Source organism: Suncus etruscus, chromosome 5 (genome assembly GCF_024139225.1).
Source record: "Suncus etruscus isolate mSunEtr1 chromosome 5, mSunEtr1.pri.cur, whole genome shotgun sequence".
Taxonomy (NCBI): domain Eukaryota; kingdom Metazoa; phylum Chordata; class Mammalia; order Eulipotyphla; family Soricidae; genus Suncus; species Suncus etruscus.
In genome coordinates, this window is record NC_064852.1 from 65,919,646 (window position 1) to 65,947,014 (window position 27,369).

The window sequence follows — 27,369 nt, forward strand, 5'->3', positions numbered from 1 at the left end:
TGGGGAGGGGACCGGGGAACTTTCAACTTCCAGCAATTAGGAAGCAAACGCCTCTCGGGGAGTCGGAAGCTTCAGCAGGCAACAAGGGGAGGACATGGCTCCATGTTCTCTTCGCTTGTCCAAATCACAGACCAAAGTGGTGTCTCGGAAACACCCCCCTCCCTCTTGACTATTTCTAAAACATAAAAGGGACACGTGTATCTCCTTTGTATATCTCAGATGTATTCCCTTAACATCTATAACTCTTTTCAAACATCCTCATATAGTGACAATTTTGCCCACTGGATTTGTTATTTGATTGCTTGATTTTCCCCCCCTTTGAGATCTGTTTTATAAGCAATACTGGTAGAAGAGTATCTCTGTATAGATTTCATGTTTGAACCAAGTTATGTTGAACCAAGGGAATGTTGGACTTTATTCGTAGATCCCCAGATGCACCAACAATATCTTGTGGCATTGCTTCTCTTTTGCATAGGCACATTAAAATGGGAAAATAATACATATGCAAACAAGTTCTTATCTAATAGAGATAGGAACACAAATCTGGTAATGTAATTAGGTACATTGGCATAATGATTTGGCTTAGGCCTCAGAAGAATGGGCATTGCCCACACACACCTGAACAATGGATACCATCTATGGAAACAACCACAATTGTCTATAACATTACCAGGATCCAAGCCTCTACCAGGGAAGACCTACCACTGCTTTGGCATTGACTTACTCCAGAGTGCTCCCAACACCCAGATGACTCAGCAACAGTCTGCTTGCAGGGCAGATCACTCCGCATTTAATGGAATGCTGAAACTAGAGGATGCTCCACGTCAGCCTAACATCGAAGAAAGAAATGCACAGAATCCAGAGTCTTTAAATATAAAAATCTGATACCAACAATAGCTGAAGTGTGAAAAAGTTTCACCAGGACCTTGAGAATGACTTGAGTTGGATGGACTGGTGTGCCTGGTACCCAGAGTCAGTCTTATGCCAATAAACTTCTGGGGTGAGGCCTTTTTGTAATCAGGTCAAGGATTTTTGTTTTGTTTTCCCCATATTTTTCTGGACCTATGCAAACAACGGTGATTGCCACTATCACAGCTTTACTATATTTTTTTACTCTTATCCTTTAAGGAAAAAATACAACTTACTGAACTTAAAAACAAATAACTGTAGTAGAATGCCTGTCTCGAATATAGACAGGGGATGGGAAGGGGGAGGGGGTAATGTTACACTGGTGAAGGGGGGTGTTGCTGTGAGCCAAATTTTGTTTGCAGTCTACAGCACCTGCAAACAAATCCTTCGTGGAGTTCGGGAAAAATTCCACGGGAAAAGGTGGGCACACGGAACGGCTAATGACGGAAAATATATTGTAGAAATGAATGAAACCACACAGATAGTATGGGGACTCCATTCCAAGAACGAAGACAAATTTATTTTTTAAGCTGGCAGCTTTTAAAAGGTAGAGGCAGGAAGGCAGATGTAAATTCTAGGCATCAAAGAGGCTGGGAGAAGAATGGAAAGACCCTGGCTAGATTAGCATATTAAAGAGCTGAATACTGAAGGTGAAAAAGACAGCTTGTTTTGGGTTCGCTTTGCTTTGGGTAAAACAGAAGGAAAAAGTAATTGTGAGGAATGTATCAGAGTTTCGGGGGGAAAAGTGAAAATTACTTTATTTTGAGCTAAGTAATGGAAAAACCTGAATTTAGGCGCCAAGGTAGGAAAAATTACAGGGAGCTATTAAGTGGGAGATTTTTTGGCGGGATTAGCACTGTCCTTTGTTGTAGGAAGAAATTACTAAGGCCTGATTTTTAATAAAGGTTTAAAACACACCAAATAGTGCAGTGTCCTCCTGAAAAGGAATGTGGCAGGGTGTTCTGGTTATGACTGTAACCCAACTATGATCATGTTACTTAAATAAAAAAATATATTAAAAAAAGTGCTCTACATTTTGACCCATATCCCTGGACCCTCTTCTAAGTGTTTTCTCTGGACAACTCACTAATCTCTCTTAGCTTAATTTTTATCCTGTGAAACCTATCTATTTTATACATACAGATCTGTAAAATCTTACAGATATAGACCATACAGATCTATCTGTATAAGACAGACCCCTTTTACGAATGAGAAGATGGAGATCAGAGAAAGAAGGTGATTTGTTTATGGTTGATCAGTAACAATGAGCTAAACTTGAATCTGGGCAGTCTTGCCTGGAGTCAGCATTTTTATTATTTATTTATTAATTTATTTTTGGGCCACACCTACTAGTGCCCAGGGTCTATTCCTGGCAGGACTCAGCAGACCATATGGGACAGAACCTGTGTTGGCTGCACATAAGGAAAATACCCTATCTGCTGTATTATTACTCTGCCCTCCCAGTGTTAGAATTGATTTAAAATTTTATTTATCTAAGAAAAATACATCACATACTTGGCATAGTTGATCATAACACATTTGTTTCCAGATAAATGAGAGCAAAGTTTAAATTTTCCAGATAAATGAAAGCCAAAAATTTAAAAAAAAGGAAGATAAGAGGGGAAAAAAGAAAGAAGGAAAGAAAAAAAAAGATAAAGTACAATAGCAAGCCCATTTGTGAAAATTATTGTATAACCAATGAAGTCATTACTACAATGGCACAAGGTTTAATAAGCTCTTCTTGTTATATGTCCAGTGTGTAAATTGAGGTGCTCTTTTAGGGATGACAGCATTAAACAAATGAAGTTGTCCAGAAATTCAAAGCTATTATATACAATGAATTTTAGGGGCATACATTAGCTACAGGGCCTCCTGGAAAAAGGCTCAGCTCGAACATGTCAACTACATTTGTGAGCATGGTCACAGCTGACAGGCTTTCCTGGAAAAAAGAAGATATGAGGGAGGGTGCCTCACTTGCTCCAAAAGAAAGCCCTGGTGATATCAATTCAACAACTAGTGTACCGGAAGTGTGGTCAGATCAGTGTTCCGCAGGGTCAGTGATGAGGCAGGCCATCAGGAATACTGTAATTTTGGGTAGTGGAGGCAGCAATTGTGGCTGTGGCAGAGTAGGGGCTTGGCTCACTCTCTCCTCCTGAGATGACCACGTTTGTGTTGAGTGGGCTGGTACAGCTGTAATCTTTCATGGCTTATTTTACATTTTATTTAAGAAAAGAGTGAATCGGTGGAGTTGGCCTGGTTTAAACAGCCAAAATTGTTAACTGTTATACTGTTTTTCCTACTCTTCTCTATGAACCAGGCCTAGGAATCATTTCCTGCCCTGTCCAAGCATAGAGTCTCTTTACTGAGCAGGTTCCTTCGATCTGAGCAGATCTTTAGTTCCTCAGTGTCTGAGCTGAGTGAAACTGTACAGGACCTGAGCACTTGGAGTCTCAGAAATACTACCTACCTCATATGTTGCTCTGAAGAGGAAAGGAGATACTGTGTAGAGAGAACTGGAAAATAGTTTTATTGAGAGACTTTATATACATAATACATGTTTCTAAAGGGTAAAATGCAGTGGTTTTAGTGTATATATAGACATGTGCAACCCTTACCACAGAACATTCTATCATGGCAAAAAAGAAACCAACTTTGACTTGCTACCAGTGGCTGTTAATATGTCTCTGCTATCCAATATCATCCTGTAGTAGACTATTTTCTATTTCTAGATTCTTTTCTAGTGACACCTGATGTCACTGCATTCAGGGTACTTCTGGTGGTAACCTGGAGATCATGTGAAATGCTGGTTATTATACCTGGGTTTGCCATGAGCAAGGTAGCAGGCAAGCACCTGCTGTACTACTCTCTAACCAGCATATGTTCTTGAATATAATAAATCAAAAGACACTATTATTTAGATTGGTTTAGAATTTATTTAAAAGTGCAGAGGCAAGCCTCCTGCATCTTGGAAACAACCAAACAATCATGAAAGAAGCAGGATAAAGCTATCACTAATAAAGAAAACATGACTGTGAAGATTTCTAGTCAGTTTGCAGAAAACTATGAGAAAGCTACTTATGACTGATTTTTCTAATTTTCTTTTCTGTTCTGTACATGTAATTGATATGGTATATGATAGTTTTTTAGAATGTCTTCACTGAATTTAATATAAATAAACATTTATGTATTTAGGTTTTGGGATCACATACCAAAATACTCAGAGGTTAGCATTTCAGGCAATTTCAGTAATTTCAGAAATTACTCTTAGTGGTACTCAGGGATGGGATGCTGTGAATTAAACTTGGGTCAGCTATATGTAAGGCAAGAGCCCTACCTGCTGTGCTATTGTTCTGTCCCCCAGAGTTGAACATTTTTATACATTTATTTTTACTATAGTCTGCATCAGTATATAATTCATTTTTATGACTAAATAATATTGTTCATCCTTTCCTCAGTTGATGGTCATTTAGGTTGTTACTACCTTTTGAATATTAGCATACAGAGTTATTTTTTTAAGTAAAATTTTATTGCAATACAATCGATCCCAAGACAGGGATCAGGCCTGAGTGAGACTAGCAACATGTTCAGGGTTAAAAAATTAAACAGGCAAACACTGTGTTGTAAGTATGAAGTTAAGTCTGGCTTCTCCCTCACCTTCTACACCTCTTTCTCTTTTGTTTGCTATTGTTGACACAGTTGAATAGTTGTTATAAAGACCACGGGAACCACAAAGTCTATAATATTTATTAACCAGCTTTTTTGGTTAGATTTTAGAGCCCTGACTCTCGTTTGGAAGAAACGATAAAAATTTACTATTTAATGAGTTGTCTAATATGCATGGCTTAGCCCAGTACCAGTCTATCCTTGGTTGTGTCTGGATGAGCTATCAAAATGGAAAAGTGGTTTTAAGCTTTAAAATACTGCTGCTGAGATGGAAACTTTTCTTATAGGTCCTGTAATATTCTAAAACTACTTCCTGTAACCTCCTGCTTTAGTACTAAACAATATGGCTTTCCATTCAACTTAAATGGCTCTTCCCCAAATGTTCCTCCTAATCAAAGTTGAAATGCATTAAACTGGATTAAAAATGTTTAATGCATACAAAACTGTTATTCATGGAAATAGGGATTTTACTCTCCCCACTCTCCAAGAGAGCAGACAACTCTCCCTGTTACTGAAAAAAAAATTCCTTAGACTGTAATGGATTGCAGTTGAAAGGAATTCAACTAAATCCTTTGGTTAGAATCTATAACCTTTGGTTATAATTCTGACTGCTGCAAAATGGCAAATGGATGTGTGATGGGGGCAGTCTCTTACCTACTATTTAAAAGTGAAGTCATAGCTACCTCACTAGATATTATGAGGATAGCTTCAGATTTAGAATTATACACATTACTGATGACATTACTGGTGATCGCTAACTAAGAATTGGGAACAAAATGATGAAGAATGTGAATAATGGGCATTGAACTAGTTCCTTTCATGGTTCCCTTTAAATTGGATCACCATATTACTAATTTCTCAGGATTCTTCTGTTATTTTTTATGTTTATTGAGAAATAACGTTGTTTCAGAAATACTGTGTTCCAATACCAAATCTACAACCAGTGTCCCTGTGCCTTTACCAGTATTCCCAGGTTCCTTCCCACCTCCCAGGCTGCACCCTTGGTAGGTATATAACAATTTCTTTCCATATTGCTTGGTCTGATAAAACTTAAAGTAATGGCAAATAGGATTTTCAGAAAATAAAGCAATAAAAGTCAATTTGTAATGATTAATTGCAATGTTTTTTACCTTTCCTAATCTAGTAGAGGAAAACTATATACACCATTAGTGAGAACCATATTCAGTGTCACATATTGGGAAGTTTATCTTTTTTTTTAGAGAATCTCTTTAAATACTACTTGCAAAACTAGTTTCATGGTTATAAATTCCATAACCTGTTTTCTGTCCATGAAGCTCTGCATAGTTCCTTCAAATCTGCATGATCATTTAGCTAGACAAAGTAATCTTGGTAAGATATTCATTTCATTGAGTTTTTAAATATATTCCCACATTCTTCTAGTTCATAGAGTCTCATTTGATAGATCTGTTATATATCTGATGGACTTTACTATCTATGCATATTCCACAATATTCTGTCCCTATTTTTGAATTTTGCCATTTTGAGTATAATTGTGTCAAGCTTTTCAAATTTGGTTTATTTTTATATTATTATTATTATTATTATTATTAATTATTCTTAGAATTGTGTTCAGGTATGAACCAAGAAAGAGCATAGATCAAAAGCAATCCTGGCGTAAACAAGGAATTGCTCTGTCCCTGACTATTATGAGGCTAATTTGTGTAACCCTTCCACCAAGGCCATTTTACCATATTTCCTGGCCTATAAGACGACTTTTGAAACAAAAAAAGTCAACCAAAAATCGGGGGTCATCTTATACGCTGAGTATATCCCAAAAAATGTTTCAATATGCCGCTAAACGAAAATTGTCTGAATATTGCCACAAAATGAATTTTCCAACTTGATCCTGCACCAATCACTGCAAGGCTGCTTGGATGGCCTCTCTAACTCAGCCAATCCAAGCAGGCTTTTATTGCATGCAAATTAGACAATGTTCTGGACCTGAATCTACACTGTAAAAAGCCTGCTCAGATTGGCCAGAGTCAGAGAGGAAATCTATTACAGTATAACCTTTGAACCTTTGCTTGTTGTGATTGACTCACTGTGGTACATGAGCACAGGAACACATGCAGCACATGAGGTACAGGAACGTTCTGTCTGATACAGCGAATATAGGCCTAAACCTATGTTTTAAGTGCAAAATTAGGGGGTCGTCTTATACGCCGGAAAATACGGTACCTAAACTTTCTTTTGAGATGTTAATCCCACCTGGATGATCAGACCTGCCCACAATTGGGATGGGGTGGGATGTTTTAAAATAAAGAATAGAGAAGTTCTGGCTTTGGGGTGGGGAGATCGTGAGGAGATGGGATAGGCAGCACAGGGAGAGCTTGGCAAAAAAAATAAGCACATGGCAGAGACCCATGGCAGACAGGGCCATGGAATAAAAGTAAACTGACTTCAATGAAACATCAATTGATGGCTTGTGAATTAATTCTCTGCTACTACCCTTCATCAGACCCATATACCTGAGGGGTTAGAAACATGGTGACTGGGACAGTCTCAACCAACTCATGAATATTACATTGTGTTCTATATATTTTTTTTGTTTTTGTTTTTGGGCCACACCCAACGGTGCTCAGGGGTTACTCCTGGCTGTCTGCTCAGAAATAGCTCCTGGCAGGCACGGGGGACCATATGGGACACCGGGATTCGAACCAACCACCTTTGGTCCTGGATCGGATGCTTGCAAGGCAAACACCGCTGTGCTATCTCTCCGGGCCCGTGTTCTATATTTTTAATCTCTAAGTTGGGCCCATTTTATTTTTCCTCCCCTCTGCCCCAGGTTGGGTTTATTTTTAATGGGACCGTTTGGACCTCTTGAATCTTGGTGCTGTAACTCTCAACACTGGCAAACTCTGATAAATTTCTTTAATATTGAGCCTTCATCCATTTGTTTTCCTATTCTCAAGGAACTTGATGATTCTTATATTGTTTCTCTTGAACTCATCCTGCAGTCTCTGATACGTTATTCATTTCTTTCAGAGCATTTTCCATCTTCCGCTCTTCCCTCCTTATCTTGTGGTCAGTTTCTGTTGGTTTGCTGTTCATAGCTTCTATTAATTAAAAAAAAAATAGCTCCACTAAGTTTTTTAATTTCTGCCACTTCTGATTGTTGTAGACTTTTAAAGGCTTATTTAAAAATATTTAATCAAGGAACTATGTCTTACAAAATCATTGATAGTTGAGTTTTAAAAATATAATATTTCTTTTTTAATTAATATCTTTATTAAAACACCTTATTTACATATATGATTGTAGTTGGGTTTCAGTCATGTAAAGAACACCCTCCATCACCAGTGCAACATTCTCATCACCAATGTCCCAAATCTCCCTCCTCCCACCATACCCTAGCCTGTATTCTAGACAGGATTTCTACTTCCTTCATTCATTAACTTTGTTATGATACTTCTCAATGTAGCTATTTCTCTAATTACACTCATCACTCAGTGGTGAGTTTCATGTTCTGAGTAGGACCTTCCAGCCCTCCTCTCTTTTGTCTCTGAGAATTATTGCAAAAACATCTATTTTTCTTAAACCCATAGATGAGTGAGACTATTCTGTGTCTATCTCTCTCCCTCTGACTTATTTCACTCAGCAAAATAGATTCCATGTACATCCATATATAGGAAAAATCTTATGCCTTCATCTCTCCTGACAGCTGCATAATATTTCACTGTGTATATGTTTCACAGTTTCTTTAGCCATTTATCTGTTGAAGGGCATCTTGGTTGTTTCTAGAGTCTGGCTATAAATAGTGCTGCAATGAATATTGGTGTGAGGAAGGGATTTTTGTATTGTATTTTTGTGTTCCTAGGGTATATCCCTAGGAGTAGTACAGCTGGATTGTATGGGAGCTCAATTTCCAGTTTTTGGAGGAATCTCCATATCACTTTCCATAAAGGTTGAACTAAATGGCATTTCCACCAGCATAGAATAAGAGTTCCTTTCTCTTCACATCCACGCCAGTACTGCTTGTTCTCATTCTTTGTAATGTGCGCCAATCGCTGTGGCGTGAGATGGTACCTCATAGTTGTTTTGATTTACATCTCCCTGATGATTAGTGATGTGGAGCATTTTTCATGTGCATTTTGGCCATTTGTATTTCTTCTTTGACAAAGTGTCTGTTCATTTCTTCTCCCCCTTTTTTGATAGGATTAGATGTTGTTTGCTTTTAAAGTTCTGTCAGTGCCCTGATTATTTTGGATATTAGGCCTTTATCTGATGAGTATTGGGTGAATAGTTTCTCCCACTCAGTGGGTGGCTCTTGTATCCTCGTCACTATTTCCTTTGGAGTGCAGAAACTTCTCAACTTAATATATTCCCATCTGTTTATATCTGCTTCCACTTGTTTGTAGGGTGCTGTTTCCTCCATAAAAATGTTTTACCTATGTGTTGTTCTATATACCTTATGATTTCAGGTCTGTTTATCAAGACCTTTAATCCATTTGAATTTTACCTTTGCACATGATGTTATCTGGGGGTCTGAGTTTGATTTTTTGCAAGTGGCTAACCAGTAGTGCCAACACACTTGTTGAAGAGGCTTTCCTTGCTCCGTTTTTTTCTTTTTTCTTTTCTTTTTTTTTTTTTTTTTGATTTTTGGGCCACACCCGGTAATGCTCAGGGGTTACTCCTGGCTATGTGCTCAGAAGTTGCTCCTGGCTTGGGGGACCATATGGGACACCGGGGGATCGAACCACGGTCCGTCCAAGGCTAGCGCAGGCAAGGCAGGCACCTTACCTTTAGCACCACCGCCCGGCCCCAACTCCGTTTTTTTCTTGCTCTTTTTTTTTTTTTAATAAAAAATTAGGTAATTGCATGTCTGGGAAACATTTTCTGAGTACTCAAGCCTATTCCACTGATCTGAGGGTCTGTCTTTATTCCAATACCTTGCTGTTTTGATAACTATTGCTTTGTAATACAGTTTAAAGTTGGGGAAAGTAATACCTCTCATATTCCTTTTCCCAAGGAGTGCTTTAGCTATTCGAGGGTGTTTATTGTTCCAAATGAATTTTAGAAGTGTTTGATCCACTTCTTTGAAGAATGTCATAGGTATCTTTAGAGGGATTACATTGAATCTGTATAATGCTTTGGGGAGTATTGCTATTTTAATGATGTTAATCCTGTTAATCCACGAGCAGGGTATGTTTCCATTTTCACGTGTCCTCCCTTATTTTTGGGAGCAGGGTTATATAGTTTTCTTTTCATGTATTTGGTCAAGTTGACTCCAGGATATTTGTAAATGGGGTTTATTCTTAATGTCCATTTCTTACCTATTATTATTTGTGTATAAAAGGCCATTGATTTTTGTGTGTTAATTTTGTAACCTGCCACATTGCTATATGAATCTATTGTTTCTAGAAGCTTTTTTTTTTTTTAAGAGTCATTAGGGTTTTCTAAGTAACGTATCATGCCATCTGCAAACAGTGAGAACTTGACTTCTTCTTTTCCTATCTGGAGATCCTTGATATCTTTTTCTTGCCTAATCGCTATAGCAAGTACTTCCAGTACTATGTTGAATGAGAGTGGTGAGAGTGGTCAGCCTTGTCTTGTACCAGAATTTAGAGGAAAGGCTTTTATTTTTTCTCCATTGAGGATAATATTTGCCGTTGGCTTGTTGTAGATGGCCTTAACTATATTGAGAAAGGTTCCTTTCATTTCATTCTTGCTAAGAAATTTTGTCAAGAATGGGTGTTGGACCTTATCAAATGCTTTCTCTGTGTCTATTGATATGATCATGTGATTTTTATTTTTCTTGTTGTTGATGTTGTGTATTATGTTGATAGATTTATGGATGTTAAACCATCTTTGCATTCCTGGGATAAAACCTACTTGATGATAGTGAATGATCTTCTTGATGAGGCATTGGATCCTGTTTGTTAGGATTTTGTTGAGGATCTTTGCATCTGCATTCATCAGAGATATTGGTGTGCAATTTTTGGCAGCATCTCTGTCTGGTGTTGGTATTAAGGTGATGTTGGCTTCATAAGAATTGTTAGTAAGTGTTCCTGTTTTTTCAATTTCATGAAAGAGCCTGGCCTGGATTGGTAGTAGTTCCTCTTGAAACGTTTGAAAGAATTTATTAGTGAATCCACCTGGGCTTGGGCTTTTGTTTTTGGGCAGACTTTGATTGTCGTTTTAATTTCCTCAATAGTGATGGGGGTGTTTAGACATGCTACATCCTCCTTATTTAACCGTTGAAGGTTATAAGAGTCCAAGAACTTATTCATTTCTTCCAGGTTGTCATGCTTAGTGGCATAGAGTTTCTCAAGGTAGTCTCAAATTGCCCTTTGAATCTCTGCAGTATCTGAAGTGATCTCCCTCTTTGCATTTCTAATAAGGGTTATCAAAGTCCTCTTTCTCTCTTTCTTTGTGAGTTTTGCCAATGGTTTATCAAACTTGTTTATTTTTTCAAAGAACCAACTTCTGCTTTCGTTGATCCTTCCGATTGTTTTGGATTTCCACTTCATTGATTTCTGTTCTCAGCTTTGTTATTTCCTTCTGTCTACCTATTTTTGTTCCTTTTCTTGATTATTTTCTAATCTTGTAAGCTTCATCATTAAGCTATTCATGTATGCCCCTCTTTCCTTCCTGATATGTGCTTGCAAAGCTATAAATTTTCCTCTCAGTACTGCTTTTGCTGTGTCCCATAGATTATGATAGTTTGTGTCTTCATGGTCATTTGTTTTCAGGAAAGTTTTGATTTCCTCTTTGATTTTATCTTGGACCCACTGGTTGTTTTATTAAAGTTTTCCTTCTGTGTCCCTTTGTAGTTTACATCTAATTTCAGAGCCTGTGGTCAGTGAAGGTAGCCTGCAAAATTTCTATTCTTTTGATTTTATGAAGGTATGTTTTATGTGTCAGCATGTGGTCTATCCTGGGGAATGACCCATGTACATTGGAGAAGAATGTGTATCTAGGTTTCTGGGGATGGAGTATTCTATATATATCTACTATTCCTCTTTCTTACATTTCTCTTTTCAGGGCTAGTATATTTCTGTTGGGTTTCTGTCTGGTTGACCTATCGAGTGGTTACAGGGCTGTGTTGAGTTCTCCCACAATTATTGTATTATTATTGATGTTCTCTTTCAAATTTGTCAGTAATTGTATTGGATATTTTTCTGGTCTTTCATTGGGTGCGTATATGTTTACTAGTGCAATTTCTTTCTGTTACACATATCTCTTGATTCATATAAAGTGTTCATTTTTGTCCCTTACAACTTTACTGAGTCTAAAGTTTGTGCCATCTGATATTAATATGGCCACCCCAGCTTTTTTAAGGGTGTTGTTTGCTTGGATGATTTTCTTACAACCTTTTATTTTGAGTCTATGTTTGTTCTGACTATTCAGGCGTGTTTCTTGTAGGGAGAAGAAGGTTGGGTTCATATTTTTGATCCATTTAGTCACTCTGTGTCTCTTATGGGTGCATTTAGTCCATTGATATTGATGGAGATGATTACCATGGGTCTTAATGTCATCTTTGTGTATAAGTTTGGCTTGTTGTTTGTCTGTGTGTTTAAAGTAGACCTTTCAGTTTTTCTTTTAAGGCTGGTTTTGCATCTGTAAAGTTTCTGACCTGTTGCTTATTCATGAGGCTAAGTATCCTTCTTTCAAACCTGAATGTGAGTCTGGTTGGTTGCAGTATTCTAGGTGAAGCCTCCATTTCATTCAATCTTGTAACAATATTCCACCACTGTCTTCTGACCTTGAGAGTTTCTTATGACATGTCTGCTGTAAATTTTATGGATGCTCTTTGAATGTAATTTCCCATTTTGATTTTGCTGCTTTTAGTATTCTATCTCTATCTGTAGGATTCATCATTGTGACTAGGATGTGTCTTGGGATGTTTTTCTTTGGGTCTCTTTTAGCTGGCACTCTTCAGACACGCAGGATTTGATTGCATGCAATCTTTAGCTCTGGAAATTACTCTGTGATGATGCTTTTGACTGTTGAATCTTCCTGGGGATCTCCTTTCTGGGCCTCTAATGATTTTTATGTTGTTTCTGTTGAGTTTTTCAAAGACTTCTATTTTCTTTATTTTTTGAATAGATGACTTTATTAAGAAACTAAGTAAAATTTAAAGTAAGTGAGCTATAAAAGAGACATTTACAGTGAAAATACGTAAAAGAGCTGGGGCACATCCTTTGCTTGCTGGAGTTTCTGGTTTAATCCCCAACACCAGATGGTCCCACAGTTGGAACAATGGCAACAATACATAAGCTCTGAGTAGGGTCTGACCCTCAAAGGATATACATAAAATTATTTTATAAAGAAGCCCAAAGTAATAAAAAATTAAAATAAAATTTGAGTGCTCACTTTAACAGCACATATATTAAAATTGGAACAATAGAGAAAAAAGTAGCATGGCCTATGTGTAAGGATGACATTCAAATTCATGAAGCATTCCATATCTTTTGGATAAAGAGACAATGATACATTTACACAATGGAAGATTATGCAGTTGTTAGGAAAAATTTGTTTGTTATGGATGGATATAGTGAGTATTATGCTGAGTGAAATGAGCCAAAGGGAGAGTGATAGAATAATCTCACTTATTAGGTGGATATAAGAATGTGCATGCTCAAACTTTTTTATGTAGTTGCTGGTTGGAGTTTTTCTTTTATTTTCTTTTTAATTTTTATTTTGACCATATTGGCTTACATATCTTTCACAGTAGTATTTTAGGTACATATTAACATTGAATCAGGGGAATTCCCATCACTAAATTTGTCCTCTCTCCACCCCTGTTCCCTTCCTGCATTCCCCATCATCATATTCCCCATATCCCCCATCACCACCCCCCGGGCTGCTAGAGTGGTCCCCTCTGCGTCTAGCTTACTACTAGTGATCATATATCTGTTTGATTTTGGTACCCTCCCTTGTTTCCCCCTGTATTTGAGAGGCGGAGCTAGATAGTTCGAGTTATGTGGTTTTGTTTGAAGGGAAGAAAAGCAATAGAATGGGGTAAAAAATCAAATAAGCTGAAAATGGATGGAGTCCTTCTAGACATTTTCAACCTCAGTTTGAGAGAGGACAGGAAAAAGGTAATTGAGGCACCACAACAATACAGAAAGTAATATCAAATAAAATATTCAGTGAGCACTGCAGCAATAAAGACAAGCACCACACAATAGTCTCGGTCCTGAAATCATACCATGCCGGAGTGCAAAAAGAAAGATAAAGATAAAATAAAATAAAATAGGAGACATCAACTTCAATATCTACACCAAAATAAACAAGTCAAAAAATCAATCAATAATTAAATATATAAGTGGATAAAGTATTATTTTGTGCTTTCTTTCCCCCTTGGATAGGCACAGTAACTATTGGGGATATTATAGAGGGAATTCCCTTGGCCTAGGAGATACAGGGGTCTCCACCCTTGAAGTATACTGTCATGGGATTAACTATAGATTCCTTGCATAATCATTTACTCTCCCTTCTGTGCTTTTGTGGTGTATGGGAGACTTCTGCTTTATCATGGATGGTAAAACCAAACCTCTGTATTTAGAGATCCTGGTGCAAAGACTTCTATTTTCATCTGTTCACATTCCTTGATTATTTTTTCCATTGTATGATCATTTACCTTAACGTTCTTTTCCAAGCTCTTCTCTGTATGGAGTTGTTCTGTATTTCATCTCCCAGTTCACTGATTCTGTCCTCAGATGCTGTTACTCAGTTGGAGAGGCTTTCCATTGAGGTTTTCAGTTCAGCTACTATGTTTTTCAGATCTGTTATTTTAGTTTGGAGTTTTATGATTTCTGTTCAGCTAGAGCTATGTTTTCTTTGATTTCCACAAGAATCCTCCATATTTCTATTTTAACCTCCTTATCTGAGAGATTAATCTGATGATTGGTATTTATTGGGTCATCAGAGCTATCATCTTCATTCTCTTTGCATGGTGTTTGCCTGCAAGGTTTCCCATTGTCAAGCTTGTAGTGTGATTTTTTTCTGATTGTTATGGTGGGGTTCATTAGTTACAAAGAGTATGTGGCAGTGAACGAAGCAGAGCGGCCATGCTCTTCTGGACCCTCTAGGAGAGAGTTTTTCCTGGTCCCTTCTTAGCCCTCTCAGGAGAGCTGTAGGAGACAGAAGAGAAACACACAAAGCCAATAGTTCCTCCTGGTCTCTCCCAATCGCCAATCTCACAGTAGGGCCTGACCTCACCCACCTGCCTTCACAGTCAAAGGAGTCACCTTTCTGCCTGGCACCTCTGGTAGCTGGTTTTTGGAATATAACATTTCAACACCAATTTCACCACTAATTTCAACTCCCATCACAAGTGCTTCCATATTCTGTCATCTTACATTGCCTAATCAACCTACTCTACCTTCTTTGCCTGCTACTTTGGCAGGTGTGTCAAAAATTGCTGATTTTACCTTAGATCTTATGATTTCAGTATTGCTGATCTTTAGATGTATAGATATTCCTATAACCAAAGCCCAGATAATCTCTGTCCTTTTACTCCTTCGCTTTGGGGTCAAGAGTGATCTAGGCAGTCCCCTTTTCTGACTATACACATTTTAAACTTCAATTTTAACTCTCATACTTTTTTTCTGCTTTGCTAAACTACTTGTAGTATTGTTTATTTTTTTATGTTTTTGGGTCACAGCCAGTGGCACTCAGGCATTACTCCTGGCTCTGCACTGCCACTTTTCATAGAAAGATAGGAAGAATAGCTTTCCTCAGCATGTAATTTGCTGAGGATATCTGTTGTGTGGCCACATAAAAGACCTTGTGCTTCAGGAACTGAGTTATGTGTTCTTAATATGGTGCTGATCAGTGTGGAGGCTGCTGGGACCCACACAGTAGGAAGGGGCTTGCTTTCTTGTCTGAAATTGAGCTAGTGATGTTAGTGCGAGGAAGTCTCACCTGAGATGTTGAAGCAGTAAGTAGAATGACCTATATTTATTTTGTGGTCTTTCCAGGCAGTGCTCAGTAGAATTGAAGTCTCTTATCAGGTATTCTAAGCTAACTAGGCTGGAAGTTCAGTGCAAGGGCTACAGGAGGAAGTGTGTGCCTGTGTTGCTTCTAGTAATAATGCAGACCATGATAGAGAAGAACAGTCCAGGTGATGCTGAGAATGGAAGTAGGATTGAAAGTATGCAAGGTAACTGCCTTTACCTCAGTAATGTCTCTCCAGCTCCCTGGCATATGTTCTTTTTCTTCCTTTTTTTTTCTCTTTGTTTTAATATTTTTTCTTTATTTAAACATCTTGATTACAGATATGATTGAGATTAGGTTTCAGTCATGTAAAGATAGCCCCCTTCACAAGTGCAACATTCCCACCACCAATGTCCCAAATCTCCCTCCATCCCACCCCACCCCCACCTGTACTCAGGACAGGCTTTCTAGTTCCCTCATTTATTCACATAATTATGGTAGTTCTCGGAATAGTTATTTCTATAAGTGCACTCACCACTCTTTGTGGTGAGCTTCATGAAGTGAGCTGAAAGTTCCGTACCTCCTCTCATTGTCTCTGAGGATTGTTGCAAAAATGACTTTTATTTTTATTTTTCTTAAAACCCATAGATGAGTGAGACTATTCTGCATCTCTCTCTCTCTCTCTCCCTCTGACTTATTTTACTAAGCATAATAGATTCCATGTACATCCATGTATAGGAAAATTTTATGACTTCATCTCTCCTGACAGCTGCATAATATTCCATTGTCTATATGTACAACAGTTTCTTTAGCCATTCATCTGTTGTAGGGCATCTTGGTTGTTTTCAGAGCCTGGCTTCTGTGAATAGTGCTGCAATAAATATAAGTGTGAGGAAGGGGTTTTTGTATTGTATTCTTGTGTTCTTAGGGTATATCCCTAGGAGTGGAATAGCTAGATCAAATGGGAGCTCAATTGCCAGATTTTGGAGGAATCTCCATATCGCTTTCCATAGAGGTTGGACTAGACGGCATTTTCACCAGCAGTGGATAAGAGTTCCTTTCTCTCCACATCCCTGTCAGCACTGATTGTTCTTGTTCTTTGTGATGTGTGCCAATCTCTGTGATGTGAGATGGTATCCCATCATTGTTTTGATTCGCAACACTCAAATAATTAGTGATGAGGAGAATTTTTTCATGTGCTTTTTGACCATTTGCATTTTTTTTAATCAAAGTGTCTGTTCATTTCTTCTCCCCATTTTTTTTTTTTGGTTGGGATTAGATGTTGTTGTTTTTTTTTCTTGTAAAGTTCTGTCAGTGCCCTGTATATATTGGATATTAGACCTTATCTGATGGGTGTTGGGTGAATAGTTTCTCCCACACGGTGCATGGCTCTTGTATCTGGGCACTGTTTCTTTTGAGGTGCAGAAGCTTCTAAGCTTAATATATTCCCATCTGTTCATCTCTGTTTCCACTTATTTGGAAAGTGCAGTTTCTTCCTTGAAGATGCCTTTAGTCTTAATGTCATGGAGTGTTTTACCTACGTGTTGTTCTATATACCTTATGGTATCAGTTCTGATATCAAGGTCTTTAATCTATTTGGATTTTAGCTTCGTACATTATGTTAACTGGGGGTCTATGTTCGCTTTTTTGCAAGTGGCTAACCAGTTCTTTCAGCATCACTTGTTGAAGAGGTTTTCCATGCTCCACTTAGGATTTCTTGCTCCTTTGTCAAAAATTAGGTGATTGTATGTCTGGGAACATTGTCTGAGAACTCAAGCTTATTCCAATGATCTGTGGGTCTGTCTTTATTCCAATACCATGATGTTTTGATAATATTGCTTTGTAGTACAGTTTAAAGTTGGGGAAAGTAATGCCTCCCATACTCCTTTTCCCTAGGAGTGCTTTAGCTATTCGAGGGTGTTTATTGTTACAGATGAACTTCGTAAGTGTTTGATCCACTTCTTTGAAGAATGTCATGGGTATTTTTAAGGGGATCGCATTAAATCGTATAATGTTTTGGGGAGTAATGATGTTAATCCTGCCAATCCATGAGCAGGGTATGTGTTTCCATTTCCGTGTGTCCTCTCTTATTTCTTTGGAGCAGGGCTTTATAGTTTTTTTTTTTTTTTGTATAGGTCCTTCATGTCTTTGGTCAAGTTGACTCCAAGATATTTGAGTTTGTGTGGCACTAATGTGAATGGGATTGCCTTCTTGACATCCATCTCTTCCCTATCATTATTGGTGTATAAAAAGGGCCATTGATTTCTGTGTGTTAATTTTGTAGTCTGCCACCTTGCTATATGAGTCTATTGTTTCTAGAAGCTTTTTAGTAGAGTCTTTAGGGTTTTCTCAGTAGAGTATCATGTCATCTGCAAACAGTGAGAGCTTGACTTCTTCCTTTCCTATCTGGATTCCCTTGATATCTTTTTCTTGCCTGATTGCTATAGCAAGCCATTCCAGTACTATGTTGAAGAGGAGTGGTGAGAGCGGACGGCCTTGTCTTGTACCAGAATTTAGAGGAAAATCTTTTAGTTTTTCTCCATTGAGGATAATATTTGCCATTGGCTTGTGGTAGATGGCTTCAACTAGATAGAGAAAGGCTCCTTTCATTCCCATCTTGCTGAGAGTTTTGATCAAGAATGGGTGTTGGACCTTATCAAATGATTTCTCTGCGTCTATTGATGTAATCAAGTGATTTTTATTTTTCTTGTTGTTGATGTTGTATATGATGTTGAAAGATTTATGGATGTTAAACCGTCCTTGCATTTCTGGTATGAAACCTACTTACCATAGTGTATGATCTTCTTGATGATGCATTGGATCCTATTTGCCAGGATTTTGTTGAAGATCTTTGCATCTGCATTCATTAGGGTTATTGGTCTGTAATTCTCTTTTTTGGCAGCATATCTGTCTGGTTTTGGTATCAAGGTGATGTTGGCTTCATAAAAGCTGTTTGGGAGTGTTCCCATTTTTTCAATTTCATGGAAGAGCCTGGCTAGGATTGATAATAGCTCCTCTTGAAAGATTTGAAAAAATTCATTAGGAAATCCATCTGGGCCTGGGCTTTTCTTTTTGGGCAGATGTTTGATTACAGTTTTAATTTCATTAATAGTGATGGGGGTATTTAGATATGCTACATCCTCCTTACTTAACTGTGGAAGGTTATAAGTGTCCAAGAATTTTTCCATTTCTTCTAGGTTCTCATGTTTAGTAGCATAAAGTTTCTCAGAGTAGTCTCTAATTACCCTTGGGATCTCTGCAATATCTGTTGTGATCTCCCCCTTTTCATTTCTAATATGGATTATCAGGTTTCTCTCTCTTTCTTTGTGAATTTTGCCAATGGTCTATCAATCTTGTTTATTTTTCAAAGAATCAACTTCTGCTTTCATTGATCTTTCAGATTGTTTTTTGGATTTTCACTTCATTGATTCTGCTTTCAGCTTTGTTATTTCCTTTTGTCTCCCTATTTTTGGTTCCTTTTGTTGGTCATTTTCTAATTTTGTGAGCTGTGTCATTAAGTTATTCAGGTATACCCCATCTTCCTTCCTGATGTGTGCTTGCAAAGCTATACATTTTCCTCTGAGTACTGCTTTAGCTGTGTCCCATGGATTCTGGCAGTTTGTTTCATCATTATCATTTGTTTCCAGGAAAGTTTTGATTTCTTCTTTGATTTCATCTTTGACCCATTGGTTGTTTAGTAGCAGGTTGTTTAATTTTTAATTATTAAAGTTTTTCTTTTGTGTGCCTTTGTAGTTCACATATAATTTCAGAGCCTTGTGGTCAGCAAAGGTAGCCTGCAAGATTTCTATCCTCTTGATTTTATGGAGGTATATTTTATGTGTCAGCATGTAGTCTATCCTGGAGAATGACCCATGTACATTGGATAAGAATATGTATCCAGGTTTTTTGGGATGGAGTGTCCTATATATATCTACTAGTCCTCTTTCTTCCATTACTCTTTTAAGGGCTAGTATATTTTTGTTGGGTTTCAGTCTGGTTGACCTATAAGTGTTGACAGGGCCGTGTTGAGTTCTCCCACAATTATTGTATTATTATTGATGACTTCTTTCAGATTTGTCAGTAATTGTGTTAAATAATTTGCTGGTCTCTTATTGGGTGCATATACCTGTTTTATTCCTATTGCACATATCCCTTGATTAGTACATAGTGTTCATATTTGTCCCTTACCACTTTTCTGAGTATAAAGTTGGTGTCATCAGATATTAATATGGCCACTCCAGCTTTTTTGAGGGTGTTGTTTGCTTGGATGATTTCATCCAGCCTTTGATTTTGGGTTTATGTTTGTTCTGACTATTCAGTTGTGTTTCTTGTAGGCAGCAGAAGGTTGGATTCATCTTTTTGACCCATTTTGCCACTTTTAATTGGTGAATTTAGTCCATTGACATTGAGGGAGATTATTGTCATAGGATTTAATGTCATCTTTGTAGATAAGTTTGCTGTGTTTGTTGGTCTCTCTTGTCTTAAAGTAGACCTGTCAGTTTTTCCTTCAAGGCTGGTTTTTCATCTGTGAAGTTTCTGAGCTGTTGTTTATCCATAAAACTATGTATCCTTCAAACCTGAATGTGAGTCGGGCTGGGTGCAGTATTCTCAGTGAGGCATTTATTTCATTCATTCTTGTCACAATATCCCACCACTGTCTTCTGGCCTTGAGAGTTTCTTGTGACATGTCTGTTGTAAGTCTTAGGGATGCTCCTTTGAATTTATTTTCCCTTTTTGATCTTGCTGCTTTCAGTATTCTACCTATATCTTTGGGATTTGTCATTGTAACGAGGATGTGTCTTGGGGTGTTTTTCTCTGGGTCTCTTTTAGCTGGTACTCTTCAGGCATGCAGGATTTGATTGCATGTAGTCTTTTACTCTGGGAGTATCTCGTTGTGATGTCTTTGACAGTTGATTCTTCCTTGAGATCTCCTACCTGGGTCTCTGAGACTCCAATGATTCTTATGTTGTTTCTGTTGAGTTTATCAAAGACTTATATTTTCATCTGTTCACATTCCTTTAGTACATTTTCCATTTCCTTCTCATTTGTCTGAAGGTTCTTTTCCAATTTATTCTGCTGTGTTGAGTTTTTTTGCATCTCATCTTCCAGTATGCTGATTCTGTCCTCAGCTGCTGTTACCCTGCTGGTGAGGCCATTCATTAAGGTTTTCAGTTGAGCTACTGTGTTTTTCAGACCTGTTCTTTCAGTTTGGAGTTTTCTGATTTCTATCTTTGTATTATGTTCAGATTAATCTATGCTTTCTTTGAGTTCTACAAACATATTCCATATTTTTATTCTAAGTTCCTTATCTGATAGGTTAATCAGATAGTTGGAATTTTTAAGGTCATCTGAGCTATTGTCTTCATTCTCTGCAAATGGTGTTTACCTGTGAGGTTTCCCCATTGTCATGCTTGTAGTGTGTTTTTTTTTCTGCGTGTTGTGGTGGTGTTCATTGATTAGAAAGAGTGCGTGTCCGCGAAGCGAATGCTCTTCTTCTGCCTCTAGTTGACAGTTTTTTGGGGGTGCGCTCCCTAGGCCTCTGAGGAGAGCTTTAGGTATTCAAGAAACACAGACAGGCACAGCAAATATTTTCCTTGAAGTCCTCAAAGTGATCAAAGTCACAGCAGGGCATAGCCTCTGCAGGCCATAGGACCCCCAGAGCCAGACTTTACTCACTCACTTGCTGGGCAGCTTCAGAATGCAGTTTTTTTGGGGTGCGCTCCCTAGGCCTCTGAGGAGAGCTTTAGGTATTCAAGAAACAGACAGGCACAGGAAAGATTTATGTTCTTTTTCTTATTAACATTTTATTTTATTTTTAATTTTTATTGTAAAAAGTGAATGTTATTGTAAAAGTGAATTACAAATATTTTGCCATAATATTTAAGGCACATAGTAGCAATGAATAAAGGGCATTTCCATCACCAGTGTTGTCCTCCTTCCACCCCTTTTCCCAGCATGCATTCCACATATTCCTCCTCTACCCCCCATAATGCTAGTGGAAGTGTTCCGCACTTGAATAGCTTGTTGTCAATTGGGTATCTATTCTTTTTTCACTGACTTTGGATTTGGTATTCAAGTCTGATAATTTTTATTTACACCAAATGAACACTTGTCTGTCTGGTCTCTGTACCATTGGGGCGGGGGAAGGCAACAAAAAAAGAGAAAAACTAGGAGGAAATCGTCTAGGTGTTATCCATTGTGATGAAGGAAGGAAAAATGAAGACAACAAAACAAAACAAAAACAAAAACTATAAGGGAGTAACAATGAAAGTAATAAAGAATAACAAAGAATAAACCATAAAACCAAAACCATCAGCTATGAAAAAACAACAAAAACCCAGCAAATTCTTAAAAAAGGGTTGTGTTTCTTCTTCTTCTTCTTCTTCTTCTTCTTCTTCTTCTTCTTCTTCTTCTTCTTCTTCTTCTTCTTCTTCTTCTTCTTCTTCTCCTCCTCCTCCTCCTCCTCCTCCTCCTCCTCCTCCTCCTTATAGGCATGGTAAATCTAGGGGAAATTAGAACCGAAATTCCCTTGGCCTAAGAGATACAGGTTTTCTCTGCCCTTGAAGCACACTGCCATTGGAAACAACTACAGGCTCCATACTCACTCATTTACATACCCAAGGTCTTTTTTATCTTGCTGGGGAACTTTCTACTCAAATGTGGGTGATGACACTCTGCCTTTGTAGCTGGAACTCTTGTTATTTGCATAAGTCATAGGGTGAAGGCTAGGAGAGATTTTTTCTTTTTGGTTCTAGGAGTTCTGTTCTATTACTGTTGTTGTAATCAGTCTTCTGTAATTAGTGGTCTTGGTTTTTGTTCAGAATCTAGGACAGAGCCTAGGGTATAATCTTACAGCATGGTTCCAGAAATTCTGCTCAGTCTCAGTTGTCAAAGTCAGACCTCTGGAATTAGAGATCTTGGTTTTTGTACAAATTCTAGGCCGAGGCCTAGGCTAGGAACTTCCTCGTTGGTCCCTCAATAGGTTCTGTCCAGACCATGTTTGTCAAAGTCAAACTGTATATAGTAATTTTGGTTTTTGCTTAGGGCAAAGAATGACATGTCTCCTGGTTGCATCATACCATTAGGTGATGAGATAAAAGCAGCCCTCTCTTAGCTCAAGTTGCGGCTTCATCATGTCACGATGTCATGTTAAAACTGGTGTATATTGGTGCCGGGATGGCATTCGAAGTTTCCCTGGGAGGAGTTTGGTTCCTGGTGCTGTTGCTGGGACCTGTGTCAGTTCCACATCTGGAATCTGGGGTTCTGGATTGGAGGTCGCTGTCCAAACACATGGATTCTAAGTTGGGTCCACATGACAGAAGCTCTGCATTTTAAAAAGTATTGATTCTTATCCCTAATAGATAAGAGCTTGTTTCTGTGCACAATATTTCCTTTTATTTAGAGTGCCTGGCATATGTTCTTTATCATGCTTTCCATTTACAAAAGACATTTTAAGAATAAATTGAACCACCAAATTCATACTAAGATATGAATGACTGATAAAAGTGCCTTCTCTCCTCTTTCCTTTGTTGTTTTTGTGATTACCAGGGGTTATACATTTGTTATTTTATGGGGATAACTAGGGGTTGCACTTCAGCTGCCTCACTCATACACATTAGGCTGCAGTGCACCAGAGATCACACACTAGTGCTTTTAGGAAACCCAAAGGCAAGATTACAGCAGGCATGTATAATAATGTTGGGGATTTACCTCACAGCCTCATAAGTGCAAGGCATAAATTTTACCACATACCTATGCTTTGATAAAACAAAGCACACATGTACGTAAGTGAACAGACTCAGAGTGTTTGCTTTATGTAGAGTGTTTTCTACAGAGAATGTAAAAGTGTGAGAACGAGGGTGAAAGATTGTAAGAGGAACAGAGGTGTCAGCAGTCTCAGGAGACAGACTCTGCTTCTACCTGAGTCCCATCATGCAGCTATTGTCTGTCTGCACTTAGACACCCATATGTAGGAGGATTCAGCTCCAACTCTCAAAGGTTGAGCATTCAGAAGGGGGTGTAATAAATAAGCCAGCTTCAGAGGTTTTCAACCTAATTTCAACCCAGCTGTGCCCTGATTAGCTCTGTAAGATTGTAGGGGAGAGAGCTGGCACTTAGTGGGGGAACAGCTTTATGGGCGAAGCTGCCCAGCTCCATTATATTGGGAGAGAGATTGATTGGCATCTCGTTCATTTTCCAATACTGATAGATTTCCTAATTTGCTCCCTTGGGCCAGGCATGCAGCTCTTGTGAGGCAGTAAAAATGTCAATAACCTCTCTCCTTTTACTCCTCTTCTTTCCAAGCTGGAGACAGGCTTTCATTAAATCTCCAACCCATGCTTTTTGATTAAATCAAATTTACAGCCAAAGAGAGGGACAAGATTTCAACCATATTCACCTTGCCCTCTGGGAAATGCTTTGGACTTCGCTTTTCAATAACTCTCCATATTTTCTGCTATACACATCAATTTCCAGCTGGAGTCAAGGGCAGGTCTTTGGTGAAATTTCAGACAAAGAGAAATTTCTTAACTTTATGTGTGGGGCCTGTGCACCTCAAGAATAGGAGATAAGTGCTAGTATTGCTACATGGGTGGTGGAACTTGGAGGAAGGGAAGTTGAGATCAAACCAAGCATGAGTAACTTTAGAGAAAAGGCTGGTGACAAATGAGAGATGATGGAAGCATGGACTGTTTGGTCGATTAATTTCAAATCACTCGAGTCTAAATTTCTGTCACTGCTAAGAAATGGTATATAGAAAACTTTTACTTGAGTATTAAATATCAATGACAGATACCACTTATTATTTACTATGTCAGTCATTATTCTCACTGATTGCACACCCTCTTATCCTCCTACATTTCAAGACCCCAGTAAAATATTAAAACTGGGATCAATGTATACGGTTTTTTCCCCCTATACTTGCACATATAGGTACATACTGATGAAGAAACTTAATTTATATGTTAATTATAGCAAGAAATGTAATTATAACAGAATGTAAGAATAACAAATAACAAATGTAATTATAACCAAAATGTAAAAATAAATATTTCAACATATCATAGAAAAACTTGTGAGTGAGCATTCACTCTCCCCCCCCCTTTTTTTTTTTAAGAATATCTAACCATATAATATTTTAAGGTCATAATTGACTATGGCTGACAGCCCAGAAAGGTGAAATCCAGGATGAGGGAGAGCTATGACTATTCTCATTGAACAAATGAGCAACTGGACTGAAGCCAACACATGAAATCTCATTAGAATCAAATCTACTGGCACATTGGTCTCAGGTCTTCAGCCTTCAAAATTATAAGAAAATTTATTGTTATTGATGCTATCCAATCAGTGGTATGCCATCAGTGGTGGCCTTAGTCAACTAAGGTACCTGTAATTCACTTTTCTTTCCTTAACTAGAAGTACCTCACATTCATCACTTCTGTACATATTGTCTTGACTTTCTAATCTCCACTCAGTTCATTTTCAGAAGAAAGGGCTAGAATTTTCAGTAAGGAAATTAACTCTCATTTCAGTCAATTCACACACTAATTTCACTTTGTTAAATAACATTATTAATTCAGTAACCTTTGGATTTCACATGATCACTGTGTCCAATTATACTTTTTTATGGCATACCTGAAAAAACATGCCATTTTCACCATCTGAATGTTGATTTGACATGAAGTCAGATATTATATTATTCCATAGGATAATAGGTATAAGTATTACCAAATTTCAACCACAAAAGTATTAGCAGAGCAATATTTTTATCCACTGATATAACTTTGAAATCATCACCTACATGCAATATTAAAGATAGTAGACCTTTTATTTATTCAAAGGTTTTAAAAAAGGAAAAAATGTAATTTGTTTTTTCATAGTAAAATGAATAAAATACTCATTAAAAATTGCAAGCAATGGTGCTGGAAAAATAATACAGCAGGCAGGTGCTTGTCTTGTATGCAGATTTCTGGGTTTGATCTTTGGTACCCCCATATGGCCCCCTGAACACCAACGGGAAAGATCCTTAAGAAGAGAGCCAGAAATAAGCCCTGAGCATCACTGGGTATAGCCTCAAAACAACAACAACAACAAAACAACAACAAAACCTTCCTGAAAACAAACAAAAACAAACAAAACATCAACAAAAAAGAAATTGTAAACAATGAAAAAATAAAAATATTAAACATTCTACCCATGAATAGTTTCTAGAGGGCCTTATAATGGACCAGAGCATTAATGTAGTTGGTAAGGAGCTAGCCTTGCATGTAGTCAAACTAGATTCAACCTCCCAGATTATGGTTCTCCAAGTTCTACCCGGAGTGATTTTTGAGTGCAGAATCGGAAGTAATCCTTGAGCATCACTAGTTATGCCTGCCCCCAAACCAAAATACTTAAAAAAATTGTCATTTGATTTTCCTCAGCTTATCTACATGTATGTGAGATATTCTCACTCTTGTCAATGATAGAATTGTACTCAATCTTTTCTAATCCATTTTGTCCATTCACTTAGACAACATTGACGATGGGAACGACCCTGATTTAATGTAACTATGTACCTAAAATATTACTGTGAAAGCTTTGTAATCCATTTTGGTCAAAATAAAAATTATTAATAAAATATGTATACAATTAAAAAATAAAATTTTTGTTAATAAAATTTAAATATTGGCACACATGTGTTGCCTGGGTATACGCTGCCTGAGCATGTCACTTGTATTTCCCCTTTTGAGATTTGAACTTTTCTACTTTCTTTCTTTTGTTCTTGACTTAAATAAGAGTGTGGTTAGTTGAAATATTTTAGTTTCAGTTTTTATAGATTAAAAATTTTTTTTTTTTGGTTTGTTTGTTTTGTCTGTTCTTTGAGGTGCTTATCGATATAGCTGGAGCCCTCAATTGATGGGAGGACTGCCCTGGTTTGTCTCTAAGGAGGCGAGATTGGGGAACAGGTGACTGGGCTGCTAGAGCAGTTCACATGATCTGTGGTGGTTATTCATTGAAAATGTACCTCATTATATCTGCTTTTGCTTTTCTTGGGCAGCCCTGTCAGCCAACCCACCAGCTGTTAAGCAGTTTACAAGTAAATGTAATTTTTTTTTGTTGTGGGGTTTTGGTTTTTTTTTATATTTTATATTACATTTTGTTTAAAGTCCTATGAATGTATATGTGTGATTAAATGGCTTTTTCTGTTTGAAAAAAATGTAATGTCAAACAATAAAAAAAATATTTACATGTAAAATTAAAAAATCACCACACAGAATTAAAAAAAATAAATAAAAATTAAAAATTAAAAAAATTACTTTATTTAAATACCATGGTTTTTAAGGTTGCTTATAAGACAGTTATTTTTTTCCCAGTTCAAAGTTATTTACGGTTGAGTTTTATAATGTACAACACCCTTCACCAGTGCATATTTCTTGCCATTTATGTTCCCAGTTTTCCTCCAGCTCTCCCTTGTCCTGTTCCCTGCCTACCTCTGTGGTAGACACTTTTCTTTCCCTCTATCTTTTTCTTTTCTTTTTATTTTTAGGCACCGTGTTTGCAATATTGCTACTGAAGGGGTATATGCATATCTCCTTTCAGCACCCAGCTCTTGTTATGAGGGATCATTTTCAAATGACCACAGTGGTCCCTTTTCTATTGTCTGTAGATATTACTACCATACTATCTTTTTATTTTAAAATTTAACAAATGAGTGCTAACAGTTGAATGGTCTTTTAATTAAAGCTTGAAAGATATTTTCTCCTCTACCCATTTAAAATATTTATTTCAACCTCTATGGAAAGCAATATAGAGATCAAACCTATCAAAGAAATTAAAACAGAACTTCCATATGACTCAGTGTTACCATTTCTTGGCATTTATTGCCAAAACACAATAACATTAATTCAAAAA

At 37.5% G+C, this 27,369-nt stretch overlaps 1 non-coding gene across 1 annotated transcript; it reads left to right on the top strand.

Moving 5' to 3' along the window:
* Nucleotides 1-12,901: 12,901 nt before the first annotated feature.
* On the top strand, nucleotides 12,902-13,008 carry LOC126009785 (U6 spliceosomal RNA). Its single transcript, XR_007495988.1, has one exon. It is a non-coding gene; the product is annotated as a U6 spliceosomal RNA (small nuclear RNA).
* Nucleotides 13,009-27,369: the final 14,361 nt, after the last annotated feature.